Below are 14,161 nucleotides of genomic sequence, written 5' to 3' on the forward strand. Positions count from 1 at the left end.
ACAGTGTTCCCCTTTCTCCACATCCTCACCAGCACTTATTATTTCTTGTTTTTTTGATGATAGTTCTTGTCTTTTTGACAATAGCCATCTGACTGCTGTGAGGTGATATCTCTTTGTGGTTCTGATTTGAATTTCCTTGATGATTAGTGATGCTGAGCATCTTTTCATGTGCCTGTTTGCCATCTGTATGTTTTCTTAGAAAAATATCTCTCCAGGTCTTCTGCCTATTTTTTATTTTTATTTTATTTTATTTTATTTTATTTTATTTTATTTTTTTGCGGTACGCGGGGCCCTCACTGTTGTGGCCTCTCCCGTTGCGGAGCACAGGCTCCGGACGTGCAGGCTCAGCAGCCATGGCTCACGGGCCCAGCCGCTTCGTGGCATATGGGATCTTCCCGGACCGGGGCACGAACCTGTGTCCCCTGCATCGGCAGGCGGACTCTCAACCACTGTGCCACCAGGGAAGCCCTTCTGCCTATTTTTTAAATGGGTTATTTGGGTTTTGTTTTCGTTTTTTTTTTTTTTTTTTTATATTGAATTGTATGAGTTATTTATATACTTTGGATATTAACCCCTTATCAGACATATCAGTTGCAAATGTCTTCTCTTACTCAGTAGGTTGCCTTTTCATTTTGTTGATGGTTTCCTTTGATATACAAAAGATTTTAAGTTTGGTTAGGCTCCATTTGTTTGGTTTTGCTTTTGTTTCCCTTGCTGAGGAGATAGATCCAAAAAATATTGCTAAGAGTATTGCCTACGTTTTCTTCTTGGAATTTTATGGTTTCAGGTCTTAGGTGTCTTTAATCCATTTTGAGTTTATAAAGTAGGTTTGGTTACTCTATCTTTCAACCCCTGATTCTGCTCTCTGGAAGGGATTTCTGTTTTCTGTGATTGTATTTAAAGTGGGTAGTGGGATTATGCCCTCCTTAGGAGGCTAAACATCTTTCACCCTGCTTATTGTTGGTGCAGATTTGGGAACTGGAGGTTGCTTTAGAGATCAAAAAATCACAGGCTTTTGTGAGCCAGCCTGTAAGTTCTTTTTAGCAGTTAATTTCCCTTAATAGGTTTCTTGTGTTTCCAGGTAACCACAGCAAAGCCTATCATCTAGGCATAGGGTGATTGAAACCTCTGGTCTTTAATTTCCTGCCCTTGGTGCTCTATCCACACCTGTCACTCACCCCTAAATTGAAGCTGTCTGGAAGAAAAGCCTTGAGTAGGAAGGTAGCAACCAGAATCTTCTTGCCAGGGATAAATTTCACCATGAGCAAGTTCCAGTTATCTGTGTGGGAAGTCTTTTTTTTTTTTTTAATATTTTATTTATTTATTTTTGGCTGGGTTGGGTCTTTGTTGCTGCGCACAGGCTTTCTCTAGTTGCGGTGAGTGAGGGCTGCTCTTCGTTGAAGAGGTGCGCGAGCTTCTCATCGCGGTGGCTTCTCTTGCTGTGGAGCACAGGCCCTAGGCGCACAGGCTTCAATAGTTCCAGCATGTGGGCTCAGTACTTGTGGCTTGCAGGCTCTAATGCGCAGGCTCAGTAGTTGTGGCTCATGGGCTTAGTTGCTCTGCAGCATGTGGGATCTTCCCGGACCAGGTCTCGAACCCATGTCCCCTGCATTGGCAGGCGGATTCTTAACCACTGCACCACCAGGGAGGTCCTGTCTGGGAAGTCTTAATGGGGATCCTTGAGAAAGGCTGGGCTACAGCTTTTTTTTTTTTTTTTTTTCCTGTGCCACCTCTCTAGAACCAGAACCACCTCTTAGAGCTAGCATGCATTCATGACTCTCTTACAACTTTGGTAACAGGCAAGAAGCAGCTGACTCACACTGATATTATAAGTTTTTCCAATTATTTCCACTTGGATTGTAGACTCTGTTAGCATATAGTTTGTGTGCAAGCTGTTACAAGTTCTACCAAAGCTTTTTTCAGTATAAAACAAGTATCCCTAGGGCATTCCTTGGCCTGGGTTCAGTCCCTGAAAGATCCTGCAAGCTGCGTGGCATTGCCAAAAACAAGAGCAAAGCCACAAGTATCCCTAAATTTTCACTCTGCAGTATCTGTCCCTTTGTCACCAATTCCCCAGTCTTCACACAGCATTCACCCTGTTTGTGTGTCTGTGTCCAAATTTCCTGCTTTTAGAAGGGCACCTGTCAGATTAGGGGTCTACATACACTCTTGTAACTTTATCTGGTTTAACTAATTACATCTGCAATAACCTTATTTCCAAGTAAGGTCACATTCTGAGGTTCTCAGGAGTTAGAATTTCAACCTATCAGTTTAGGAGGGGGCACAATTCAACTCATTATAGAGTGACATTCCTAGATGTAAGGGGTAGAAAGTTGCTAATAGCAAACTCCCAAACTCAGGAAGGAAGTGAAAACCAGTTAGATACAGTTGAAAATAGAGTGGCTGAGTTGGAGAATGGAGTCATCTGATAAGGATAATAATGTCTATCACCTTATTATAAGGATTAAAGAAGATAATACATGTAAAACATTTAATACAAAACCCAGAATGTATAAAAAGTACGTATTTTCCTTTCAATAAACAGTAGTTGCCACTATAAAAATAGCACTATCTCTAACAATAATATTCTTACATTTATTCATTAATTCAGTTATAATTTATGAACTCCCATCTGTACTAGCCCCTGTGTTAAGAGCAGAAACGTAAAGTAGATTAAAATTAAATATTTGTTTACTGAATGAATGAGTGAGATTACAGTCAATGGAACAGAAAGGCATGTAGACAATTATGGGCCAGGGAATTGAGTGCAAAAAGGCATACAGAGTCCTATGGGGAGAATTGGAGGGCCAGGGATGGCTTCAGCAAGAGATGATAGTCGAATATTTACCTGTGCCTGCACACCATCAGAGTGGTAAAAAGTAGGCACCACAACACTGATAAATTTTACATTATCAGTAATTTACATTATCAGCGATTTTTACATAATTTTTACTTCATAGAAATTGACAGAGAGTGTGCATCTCTCCCCAAACTATGGTAGCATGTTTTTATATTGGGAGTTCCATAATGCTGAGGGATTAAGTTTCCAATTGTGGAAGGTTTGAGTCTGAATATAGCTCAAAAGAAGAATTTAAAGAATTCTTTGATAGAACCCATGCATAATTATAAACAATATCTGATGAGAATCCTTATGAAGCATATCAATTTTAAAAGCTTAACATCTTTGATTACAAAGAAATAGGACAGGGCTTCCCTGGTGGCGCAGTGGTTGAGAGTCCGCCTGCCGTTGCAGGGGACACGGATTCGTGCCCCGGTCCAGGAAGATCCATGCTGCGGAGCGGCTGGGCCCGTGAGCCATGGCCGCTGAGCCTGCGCATCTGGAGCCTGTGCTCCGCAACGGGAGAGGCCACAACAGTGAGAGGCCCGCGTACCGCAAAAAAAAAAAAGAAATAGGACAGATCATGTTCATAGAAGTTCAGAAATAGGGCTTCCCTGGTGGCACAGTGGTTAAGAATCCACCTACCAATGCAGGGGACACGGGTTCGAGCCCTGGTCGGGGAAGATCCCATATGTTGCAGAGCAACTAATCCTGTGTGCCACAACTACTGAGCATGCACTCTAGAGCCTGTCGCAACTACTGAAGCCCAAGTGCCACAACTACTGAAGCCCACACGCCTAGAGCCCGTGCTCCACAACAAGAGAAGCCACCACAATGAGAAGCCCTCGCACTGCAATGAAGAGTAGCCCCCACTTGCCGCAACTAGAGAAATGCCGCGCACAGCAACGAAGACCCAGCGCAGCCAAAAATTAAAAATTAATTAATTAAATAAAATAAATTAACTTAAAAAAAATAAGTTCAGAAATAGTGAATAACACATAAAACCAACTCTTGAAACAAAGACAGTACTTTACTTCTCACTCTCCTTTTCTTTACCTCTTAAAGTTACATTGTATGTTTTGTATCGCTTACTTTGGCTGATGAAATTTGAGTAGATACATTACATGTCATTTCCACACAGAAACTCTGAAAGTCAGAGTGTGATAAACTGCACTGGCTTTTCCTATCTTAGTGATCAGAAAATATTGCCTTGACAGTGGTGCCCCATCAGCCTGTTTCTGAGTGCCAGTGATTACCAAAGACATGTACCAACTTACATCGCACAGGTGAGTGAGAAATATACCTTGTTTTGTACTAAACCACTGAGATTGAGGGTTGTTTGTTAATGCAGCATAACCTAGTACATTCTGCTGATGTAGTAATTGAACTTTAAACCAGCATTTAATTTCAGTATCTTTGAGGGCACAATTAGAAGCTGTTTTCTCTCCCTCTTACCATGAAATCTTGTTCAGTTCATAGATGGACTTTCCTCACTATAGAAAGGACTTCTTAATACCTTATAAAGGATTTCAGAGGGTTTGTCATCTCCTTAAACTATACAAAATATTTTGAGGTTTTTGGCCATGCAAGTTTCGTTTTCTTTTTTTTTTTTTTGGTAGAGAACTGTTCATAGTTTTTATCTAGTTCCCCAAGAAAGCCCATAACCCATATAAGATTAAGAACAACCACTATAGAAGCCTGTATTTGTAGATTCCTTCATCAGTGAACAGTTGCATAACAACTTAACATTAACCAGTAAACAGTAGCTATAGTCAGGATGTGAGTTGGAGAGAACACTGTTTTGGAAAGTTTAATGAACAGTAACTATAGACAGACTTCTAAAGTAAATAATACTCTGGTTTTTTGACTTTAAATTTGTCAAGTTTTTTCATCATTAATAGCTCTTCAATGTATCATAACATTTTTTAAGGGGTCATTGGACAAAGAATTGTTTTATCAACGGATTCTGTCTACCAATTTCTGATTGGGGTCTATGGAAAATATGCATGAACACATATACACATAAACACATACACATACACATGCACATACATACACATACACTTGGTAGAAATTCAATCAAAAGAGTAAGCTGAAAGATCTTCAGATATCACTACAGGGTTCATGGTATATTCTATGGAACCCTGGGTGCATCACGGGCAAGACAGAGGTGGGTCTGAAACCACTGAGACTTGAACCCATGAGCCGGGACTTGAACCAACAAAACCCCAGATTGGGACTTGTACCTATAGTCTTTTAACTGAGATCACATACCTGATCTCAGGACTTAGTGAAGCTCATGTTCTTGACGTCTCGTCACAGAAAGAATTCAGTGAGAGACAAAGTGATAGGTAAGAAGTGGATTTATTTAGAGAGAAACACACTCCACAGAGTGTGGGCCATCTCAGAAGGTGAGAAAGGTACCAGGATAAGGGTATGGGGTTGTTGGTTTTTACAGGGGTGGGTAATTTCATAGGCTAATGAGTAGGAGGAGTATTCCAGCTATTTTGGGGAAGGGTGGGAATTTCCAGAAATTGGGCCACTGCCCACCGTTTGACCTTGGAACTGTCATGGTGTCTGTGGGTGTGTCATTTAGCTTGCTGATGTGTTACAATGAGTGTATACTGAGGCTTAAAGCCTAGTGGAAGTCGACTCGTCCACCATCTTGGACCTATTTTGTTCTAATCAGTTTATGTCGTGTCCTTGGGCTATGTCATTCTTCTAAAGGTTGTGCCCTGTGCCCTTCCTTCCTGCTTCAGGTCAGGGGGTTCTTTGTCCCCAATCCTATTCCTCCCAATCCTATTAATCAACTAGAGTAACTCCTTTTATGTGTTTTACATGGTGTTCTCTCTTTCTATCTTCCCCTCCCTCTCTCTCTCTCTCACTCTCTTTCTCCAGAACTCCTGCTTTAAAAATTTTCAAAAGCCACTAGTATAAATTGTACATGAGAAATAGTGAGCTGTCTCCAAGAACTTGGAAATGAAGTTGATTTCTGAGAGTTAATCTATGAAATCTAAATTAAGGAATGAGGTAAGAAATAGGCAGAATTATTTGGAAGAGGATGGTTCTCAGGTCTGAATAATATATGACTCAACAAAGTCCATAAGATTTATGTTTCTAAAGAAATAACGTGCCCCTCAAAAAAGACTGAAGAAAGGATAGGGTGATTAGTAATAGACCATGGAAAAATAAAAGACAGAAACTTCTCCATCTTCAGCTCTGAACAGGAAGACTTAAACAAATGCATCCATCAGATTACTTTTTTGGGGCCCCAGATTCTCTCCTCCTCTCCTGACATTTCTGCCTCAACCTAAAGAGAAGGAAGTTTTCTTCCCAAGGAAGAAGGGGTTGATAATCATACTGGTTAAAGCCATCTTTCATTGCCTCCCAAATTTAGCAAACTGACCTGGGAATGCACCTTTGAGACAGAGATCACTGGCTCTGTGAACACAGGAGACAATGGGGATTAAGCTCTGGTAGATTAATTTGACTTGCTAGTGAGCCCTGGATCATATGAACTGCTGATATTAAAGCCAAATCTGACCTCTGTATCCTGACACTGAATTAATTCTTGGAGACAGAGTTTTGGGTGAAGTAGAAAAGAACGGCTTTATTGCTTTGCCAGGCAGTGGGGACCATGGCGGGCTAATGCCCTCAAAACTGTGTGTCCCAACTTGGAGGCGGTAGTGAGAAGTTTTATAAGAATGGTTCAAAGAGGGCATGATCAGCTCATGGACATTCTTCTGATTGGTTGGTGGTAAGTGGGAGTCAGCATCATCAACCTTCTGTTTCCAACAGTCTGGGCTCTAAGTGCTTGGAAACATCCTACCGTTAACTTTCCCCACCTGGTGGGGGTCTCAGAATCTGCAAAATGGCTCAAAGATACTGTTATGTATATCTATTGTGGGGGAACCAGGACCCTACCCCAAGGCTGCACTGTTGTTTCTTTTGATTGTTCCTCCCTTGTCTCTGCATCCCCTCCCTTCCCTAATTAGCAAATGTTTGAACCTGCTCATTGGAACTCAGGAAAGGTCATGGGGGCTGAATGAAGCCTATTTCTCATAATCAGGAAATGGGGGACACAGAAAGGCTTTTGTGCCCAGGAGCCCCACAGGGTCCTGCTCAGTACCAATATTCAACCATTTTTAGCCTACAAAAATGGAGGTTGTATATGGTTCTACATAATTCTATTTTTATGAACTGAGGTTTGATTTCAGATTGGTCTAGTTCCAAAGCTTGACTCTTTTCACTCTGAAGCACTGCCTTTTCTGCAAAATGTCTGAAATTTATTTATTGGCCATTTTCGAGAGGTGTGTGTATGGGAGGGGGGAGCATGATGATTGGAAGTGGTGAAGTGGTGATTATAAAGACTGATCTGGAAACAATGTGTAGGATGGATTGGAGAAGAGGCTTATGTAGAGAGACCAGGTACGAAAGGGACCAGTAGACCAGGAAGAAGCATGAAATCAAAATGGATAGAAACTATGGGAAGAGTTCAAAAGAAAAAAAAAAAATCAGGAAACTTAACTTCTCCACCGTTACCAGCAGGGCACTAAAGAGATCACTCCTTGCTTTTTGGGACAATCCAACCCTGCCCGAGTCTTTTTAAAGTACAATCAGTAGACAGACCTGATATCCCATCTGATGACTCACCTCTTATGCAGTGGCAATGAGAGTGATTCACTTCTCTTCTGTCTACACTTTCTCTCTGGGTTGTCTTTTCCAGTCCCATAGCCTAGACTACCAACTTACTGTCAATGACTTGCAAATCTTTATCCCTTGGCAAAAGCTTTCTCTTGCCACAGACTCCTTTACATAATTGACAATGGAACAACTTCTCATCATTGTCCCAGAAGCATCTCAAATTCAGTATACACAAAGGTGAGCTCATAGATTTCCCCACTAATTTAGTCTTCCCTGTATTTCTATAATTCATTAATTAGTATCATACTAGGGATACATCTTATATTGATTCCTTCTCCTCCATCCTCAACATCGAATCTGTTTTTCTATCCTTTTATCTCCTAGACATTTCCTTCGCTCTGTTCCCATTGTCAAAGTTCAGTTGCACATTATTTTTTATAATGGCCTCTTTTTTTGTGGGGGGCGGGTTGGGGGGAGGCACGGCTCTCCACGTGGCTTGCACGATCTTAGTTCCCCAACCAGGGACCAGGGATCAAAACCATGTCCCCTGCAGTGGAAGCATGGAGTCCCAACCACTGGACCACCAGGGAATTCTTTATAACGGCCTCCTTATTAGTCTTCTTTCTCTATTTAAAAAATATACTCTTCAAGTAAACTGCCAGTAATTCCCCCTTCAGAAATCATCAGAGAATTAGTTTCAAACTCTTTACTATGGCTTATTTTTACCATCTGTTTACTGCTTAATTTTCTAGCTTCATCTCCCATCATTCTCTCCCTTGCATTTTATTTTCATTTCTCTTATGATTTCTAGGCCAAAAGGATTGTCAACTCCCCCTACATACCATACCTTGTCATACTTTCATGCATGTGTACAGATTTTCCCTGCACCTAGAATGCCCTTTCCTCCACTTCTGCCACACCTCATACTCTGCCTTGTCCACCCGGTTGTCTTAGTCACACTTAAAAACAGCTTTGCATCTTCTCTTTGAATCCTTCCCACACCTCCTTCCCCTTCCCCCAGGCAGAGTGAGTTGTTCCCTCTTTTCTACTCCCATAATACCTTCTTTCTACATTAACATTGCACTAATTACCTTCTTACATAACAATCCTCTGCCCCATAGACTGTGTATTCTTGAGGGTCATATCTTGAATGGATGAATGAATGAGGGAGTCTAAGCCAATTTTAGTTCCCTTTTATGATATAAAAGTAGTTTGAACTATTGAAATGTAACTGATATTTCCAGAAGTCTGTGAAACACCAACTATTATGATTCAACCCTAACAAGCACCAACTCAAAAATGGACAGAAAGGTTCTCTTCTTATTTTCTTTTCTTATTCTCTGTAATTAAACAAGGAAAATCTTAGGTTATGCCTTGTAGTCTATAGGACTTCTGGAAATATATCTAATGTTCGAAATAAAAAGATTAGAATAAAATCGCCAATTATAGATACAGTTAAGAGTTGCTTATGTGCTACTAAGGTGGTTGTTTGGCCAGAAGATTTTAAGAGACCAAGTGCCTTGGAGGATATTTTTCCACTTGGTTGTTTATTATCTTCATAGTCTTTTAGCTGCTGTCAGGTATCATATGTTGATTTCACCAAAATATTCAACTTCTATTCTTTCTTTTGAATTTCATGCTGTCATGGAGGAAGTCTTTCATCTTTGTGTATATAGAAATATTAATTGATGATTAATTACTGTATTTCACTGATTAGTTGAGAGCTAAACCAATAAACAAGATCTTTAAAAATCTATTCATTTCTATTATCCAGAGCTGTTTGTCCAGGGAAAGATCATAGTTTCAGAAATGTTAGGCCTTTTCTAGCTAGTTCCTAAAAACATAATTTTCTAGAGTACTTAAAAGTCAAGAATTCAAAATTTCATTATTATTTTTCACACATTTTTGAGCAATTATCACTTCTTGATATGTTGTAGTCCGACATTTAATTTCTCTTTATTTATAGGCTCAAAGTGTTTTCGAACCACTATTTGGGAAACAGAGTTGAGAAGGAGCTCTTATTCCTTCTTCCAAAGAAATACTAACCTTCCAAAGGAATATTAATCCGATTGGATCCAAGTCTCAGACATGTTGGACCACATCTACCTGTGGATGGGGTTATGGTGTATTGAAAGGTCCTGCACCTAATTGTGAATCTCTCTTCTTCCTTTTGCTCCTTGAAGCAAGAGCCACAGAAACTTTCAAAGGATCTTCTCCAAAGGTAATCCTAGCCATCCTACTCTCCTTCTTTGCCCTTCTTAGCATCCACAAAACATTCTCATCTCTTTAATCTTTTGTACTAAGTGATCAACCTGAATCCATACCCTGAGGTATGGATTTATACTTAAACTGGTGAGAAAGGCACTTAAAGTAATCCTTTTCACCAGGTCACATTTTCTAATCTGGCTAACCAGATATCTCTGCATTGGAATTTAAGTACAGGACCACTTAATAATAAATGGTAACTTTTTTGCCATTTCCCTTGGATCCTTGTGCATATTTCTTCTTTGTGGAAATCATGGGAGAAGGGAAGAGTGGGCAAAGACTAGACTGAAGAATTTTGGGGTTTGTTGGCAATAATACCATTTAAGGATTCTCCAAACTCTCATGATCTCTCATAACAAGCTTTTGGGGACTTTGTAGGTTTTTTTTTTTTTTTTTTTTTTTTGCGGTAGTCGGGCCTCTCACTGTTGTGGCCTCTCCCGTTGTGGGGCACAGGCTCCGGACGCGCAGGCTCAGCGGCCATGGCTCACGGACCCAGCCGCTCCACGGCATGTGGGATCCTCCCGGACCGGGACACGAACCCATGTCCCCTGCATCGGCAGGCGGACTCTCAACCACTGCGCCACCAGGGAAGCCCGGGGACTTTGTTTTTATTGTCCTCATTATAAGAGTTATTGTCATCATCATCATCATCATGATTTGGATATTACTCAGAGTTCTCATGGCTGAAATTGCAGAAGAATTACGAAAATGTTGGAAGAAACTGAAAGGTGAGATGGTATTAAATGTAAGGCTAGGGACTTCCCTGGTGGTTCAGTGGTTAAGAATCCGCCTGCCAATGCAGGGGACATGGGTCCGGGAATATCCCACATGCTGCGGAGCAACTAAACCCATGCAACTAAGCCCGCGTGCCACAGCTACTGAAGACCACGCGCCTAGAGCCCATGCTCCGCAGCAAGAGAAGCCACCGTAGGGAGAAGCTTGTGCACCGCAACGAAGAGTAGCCCCCGCTCGCCACAACTAGAGAAAGCCTGTGTGCAGCAACGAAGACCCAACACAGCCAGTAACTAACTAACTAACTAAATTTATTTTTTTTATAAAAGACTACCAGGAAAAGATAATGACAGACTAATGACATTAAAGATTATTATCATAATAATAATCACAATAGTGACATTAGCAGCTAACACTTATTGGACATTTACTCTGTGCTACAGCCTTTGGTCATTGCCTTATATGTGCAATTTTACTAAATTCTCAAAACAACTCTATGAAGTAGGTACTATTATCAGTTTCATTATACAGATTGGAAAACCAAGGGCTAGAAAAGCTATGTAATTTTCCTTAAGTCCAAGATGACACTAGTGTTTGGTATAATGTTAATTTGGGAATTTGGAAGGAAAGTGATGATGTCACAAATCTTCTAGACTTACGTTCTCATCACTCATATAAGCAAACTTTGAAAAGGGGCTAAATGCAAATAAGATTTTATGGAATTTTTTTGGTAAGATATATTTATTAAAATAAAATACTGACTTAGGCATCTACTTTTGTTTTTTTTTGCGGTATGCGGGCCTCTCACTGTTGTGGTCTTTCCCGTTGCGGAGCACAGGCTCCGGACGCGCAGGCTCAGCGGCCATGGCTCACGGGCCCAGCAGCTCCGTGGCATGTGGGATCTTCCCAGACCGGGGCACGAACCCGTGTCCCCTGCATCGGCAGGCGGACTCTCAACCACTGCGCCACCAGGGAAGCCCAGGCATCTACTTTTATTTGGAAACTCAGTATTCTTTTATTTAGATTTATGACCTAATTAAAATTACGTTGTTGAATTTCAACTTTGCCTCTAGCACTTCTATGGGTTTTCTTTTAATACACATCATTGAATAACTGAACTCCAAGCATTTATTAATGAGTACAAACCTCATGCTCTTTGCAACTTTGAACTTAACAGAAATCTGGTAGAAAAACATATACGGTAGAATGACTATCTACATAGTCATTCACTTTTGATGTTAATCAGTGTCATGATTTGCCATTAAAAAAGATTTTGTTTACATGTTTGTTTGGCTTTCACTGTTTCTAGGCACAGTCTCATCCTATGTGGCAGGTTATAGCATCATCCAGTTCTCCAAAGGAATTTCTTAGAGTAAGAGGTGTAAGGTTCCCTCCCTGCCTTCTAGTAGAAGACACATAATTTCCCTTGGGGAGCCTTAAGACCAGCCAGTTCTTCAGCCAGGGCAATGATGTATGAGGGGCTTCAAGCCTATGAATGACTTGAAGGGCAGGGCACTGCAACTTGATGCCTGCAGGAAAAGGGAGACAAATTTTCATGTAAATGTAGACTTTTGCATAATATACCTGCTTCCAAGTTATGCAAGCTGTAACAAGCAGTGTTTTGGAAACAAACACACAGGTATAATCAGCTACTAAGATACATAAGCAGAATACGTGGAAAATGTTTTTCTCCTACACGGCCTTGTGAGTGGCATGGAAAGGAGCTTTTAAAAAAATCCTGTTGCCGTGCAAGGCTGTAAAAAAGTGAACAGTATACACACTCCTGGGGCTCTTGTTTAAAGGATCTGGATTGGAATGAGAACAGCAGATATCACATCAAACTGTTGCCATGAAAATCAAAGGAGTTAACCCAGGACCAGAAGATTCATGTCAACAGGTTGAAAGTTATGGGAACACCATTATAAGTGTTCATATTTATTAGGTAGATGATATTTCCTTCTAGACAGTTTTCTTAATATTTTGGTTTGAAGTAATGTGAAAAAATAACTTTTTTGCTGAATTAGAAAACTATCCATGTGGAATATCTAGTGCTCTTATGAATCATCCTAACTGACTGTACAAATCACTGCATTTATGAAGAATAGGTTTTCAGGGTGTTATGGCCTGAATTGTATCCCAATAAATGTATATGTTGAAATTCTAACCCCCAGTACTTCAGAATGTGATTATATTTAGAGTTAAAGCCTTTAAAGAGGTGATTAAGGTAAAATGAGGTCATTAGGGTGGACCCTAAACTAGTATGCCTGAAGTCCTTATAAGAAGAGATTAGAACACAGATGGACAGAGGAAAGATCAGGTGAGGACACTGGCCGAAGGCAGCCATCTTCAAGCCAAGGAAAGAGGCCTCAGGAGAAACCAAACCTTCCGACACCTTGATCTTAGAATTCTAGCCTCCAGAATTGTGAGATAATAAATTTCTGGTATTTAAGTCACCCAGTGTGTGGTATTATGTTATGGCAACCCTAGCAAACTAATGCAGAGTGTGTGAAATTTAAAATGACCTCATATTTTCTTATATTTTAAAAGAATAATTCCCAATATTATTTTTTTTATTCCCTGTACAGAATAAAATATATGACTTTCTTCTGAAGTTGGCTGAAGTTGCAGAGCTCCTCAATTTAGATAAGAGTCTCCCTGGCTGGCCTGTAAATTCCTTCAGAAAAGAAGCTGAACCCTGTTCTTCTTTTTTGTGCATTCCCTGGGTAATAGCATCTATTAGGCACTCACTCTTTTTTTTTTTTTGGCCACACAGTGCAGGATCTTATTTCCCCAACCAGAGATCGAACCAGTGCCTCCTGCAATGGAAGCACAGTCTTTTTTTTTTTTTTTTTAAATATCTTTATTGGAGTAAAACTGCTTTACAATGGTGTGTTAGTTTCTGCTTTATAACAGAGTGAATCAGTTATACATATACATATATCCCCATATCTCCTCCCTCTTGCATCTCCCTCCCTCCCATCCTCCCTATCCCACCCCTCTAGGTGGTCACAAAGCACCGAGCTATGTGGCTGCTTCCCACTAGCTATCGATTTTACATTTGGTAGTGTATATATGTCCATGCCACTCTCTCACTTTGTCCCAGCTTACCCTTCCCCCTCACCATGTCCTCAAGTCCATTCTCTAGGAGATCTGCATCTTTATTCCCATCCTGCCCCTAGGTTCTTCATGACCTTTTGTTTTTTTTAGATTCCATATATATGTGTTAGCATACGGTATTTGTTTTTCTCTTTCTGACTTCACTCTATATGACAGACTCTAGGTCCATCCACCTTACTGCAAATAACTCAATTTCATTTCTTTTTATGGCTGGGTAATATTCCATTGTATATATGTCACACATCTTCTTTATCCATTCATCTGTCGATGGATACTTAGGTTGCTTCCATGTCCTGGCTATTGTAAATAGAGCTGCAATGAACATTGTGGTACATGACTCTTTTTGAATTATGGTTTCCTCAGGGTATATGCCCGGTAGTGGGATTGCTGGCTCATACGGTAGCTCTATTTTTAGTTTTGTAAAGAACCTCCATACTGCTCTCCATAGTGGCTGTATCAATTTACATTCCCACCAACAGGGCAAGAGGGCTCCCTTTTCCCCACTCTCTCTCCAGCATTTAGTGTTGTAGATTTTTTGAGGACGACCATTCTGACTGGTATGAG

At 40.6% G+C, this 14,161-nt stretch overlaps 1 long non-coding RNA gene across 2 annotated transcripts in view; it reads left to right on the top strand.

Moving 5' to 3' along the window:
* The window catches only part of LOC116759549, a 94,840-nt gene extending 84,868 nt beyond the window's left edge, over window positions 1-9,972 (top strand). For both annotated transcript variants that reach the window (XR_004351470.1, XR_004351472.1), the window contains exons 6-7: window positions 4,057-4,125; window positions 9,450-9,972. This is a non-coding gene — a long non-coding RNA (uncharacterized LOC116759549). The remainder of the gene's footprint in view (window positions 1-4,056; window positions 4,126-9,449) is intronic.
* Window positions 9,973-14,161: the final 4,189 nt, after the last annotated feature.

Source organism: Phocoena sinus, chromosome 1 (assembly GCF_008692025.1).
Source record: "Phocoena sinus isolate mPhoSin1 chromosome 1, mPhoSin1.pri, whole genome shotgun sequence".
Lineage (NCBI taxonomy): Eukaryota > Metazoa > Chordata > Mammalia > Artiodactyla > Phocoenidae > Phocoena > Phocoena sinus.